Source organism: Octodon degus, unplaced genomic scaffold (assembly GCF_000260255.1).
Source record: "Octodon degus isolate 3935 unplaced genomic scaffold, OctDeg1.0 scaffold00040, whole genome shotgun sequence".
In the NCBI taxonomy this organism is placed as follows: domain Eukaryota; kingdom Metazoa; phylum Chordata; class Mammalia; order Rodentia; family Octodontidae; genus Octodon; species Octodon degus.
The window spans coordinates 3213109-3215314 of NW_004524616.1; positions in this window are offsets into that span (position 1 = coordinate 3213109).

Here is a 2206-nt window from a genome sequence, read left to right on the forward strand (position 1 = left end):
ATAAGTCATGTATGCATAAGTTCAACTTCATGCAATTTAGATAATTATCTGCATCAGAGATTTCTGTTTATTTTTCCACATAAATCTCATCCTATGAGATTCTGACTAATATATCTATACAGCATATGTAATCCAATAAATTGCATGGAGATTAAGAGCTCATCAAGTACTTCTTACTTGTTTTTTAAAAATCTTAATGAGCCAAGAAAATTATCCCAATTTTCATGCAGTAAAGTAGATTTATACTTCAGTTTACCATGTGATTCAATGTGTAGAGAGGTGCAACTTGAAGCTTGTGGTTTGAGCAACTCTGGGTAATAGCTGATGAATTTGTGTCCTTGGAAATTCTCAGTGTATTGGATTTTATGCTCATGTGGTTCAGCAGAGGTTCAGAGGACTTAGATTAATGTGATATCTAATGATTAGATCCTTGTGTCTTTTCTGGATACTGTACGTCTGCTCATCATCTGGGGTGCTGTGCAGTCACACAGCTCACTTTCTTTGGGAGCTTTCATAGTGCTCGCCCTGCCCTCACAGGCCCAATCTCCTTGGCTCTATGCCCAGATATTACCAAAATGCTTCTGAACATATTTAAATCACTTTTCTCCACAGCAATGGAGTGTGGTGTTCTAAATGCCATTCCAAACTAATTTTGAGGGACAAGGAAAAGGGAATGAAAAATGAATTGAGATGTCTGTAGTGCATTATTGAGTGGACAAAGGAATGTAATTATTATTCAATGCAAACATGTACTAATAAAAAAATTAAAAAATAAAATGCTCTAGCTATAAGAATAACAACAATAAAAAGAAACAAAGTCAAATTTTCTACCCTAAAGAAATAGGTATTTCTGTCAATCACTTAATTCTCAAGTGATTACTACATTTGACTAGATAAGACAGTTGTACAAATCCAACTTTTGTAACTATTTATTAAGTGCCCAACCCTAGAATTTAAAAAGATGCCTTTGATCATATTACACACACACACACACACACACACACACACACACACGCACACACCTTATTTTCTTCCTAGTCAAATTTATTTTTATTGTGTCACTTTTTGCATGCTACATTGAGACATTCCTCCCTAGGGTGTCTAAGGTTGGTGTCTTAATTACTTTTCTCTTGTTGCTGAGGCAAAATACCTAACATTTCAAATTAAGGAAGGAATGTTTTATTTGGTTCAGTTTGAGGAGGTTTCAGTCCATAATCAGGTGTCCCCAGGGCAGGGTGGCATGACACAGAGGCCACAGTTCAAGGCAGCAAAAGAAGCAAGAGCACAAGAGGGTAAGAACAAGCCTCTTTCTTCTTTTATGATGTAAGTAGGCTACCACCCTCTAGAGCAGGTTTAGCACTCATGCCCTCTCTCTGCCCTACTCTTACATAGCATGAATAGGTTTACAAAGTGAATACATTGACCCTTGCTGTGTAACTTATTTAAACTTGGAAAATTGTCAAGTTGACATAATTTATCAACTATTACCATCCGATCTTTTGTCAACTTGGTAATCAGACAAATTTCTTTAAACCAATTTCCAGACACAAAGGCATTCTTACTATCATTTCACAACTTGGACATTACACCACAGTTTTAACAATCCTTAAGAACTAGTATTAAATTTATCATCATTATATTCTATTATAACCACAACATTCCACATGTGCACACCCCAAAGACTCATGCACATCTCTTTGTGCAAAAGGCCTTTAGTCTGTCTCTAAGAGAAGCCAAAGTTCTAATAGTTTCAGCATTATTGAAAAGTCCAAGTCTCAAGTCTCTTTTGAGATCTAAGGCCAACTCTTAGCTGTGAGCCCCTATAGACATGAAAAGAAAGTTAAACACTTCCAACATTCAATGGCGCAAGATAAACATTATCATTCCAAAAGGCAAAACCAGCAGGATACAAAACACTGCCACCAAAGCAAGTCCAAATTTCTGTCATATTATGGATAAACAGAAATTATCCCATGAATATCCTTTTTATTCTCTTGCTCCTCCTAGTGATCAAGATCTCCCCTGTTTGGTAAATAACATGTAAATCATAAGTCAGTACATCTCAATTATAACCATCAATGTAAATGGATTCAATTCACCAATTAAAAGAAATAGACTGGCATAGTGGATTAGGAAACAAAATCCAACAATATGCAGTGCACAAGAAAGACACTTAACTCATAAAGAAATTTATAGGTTGAAAGTC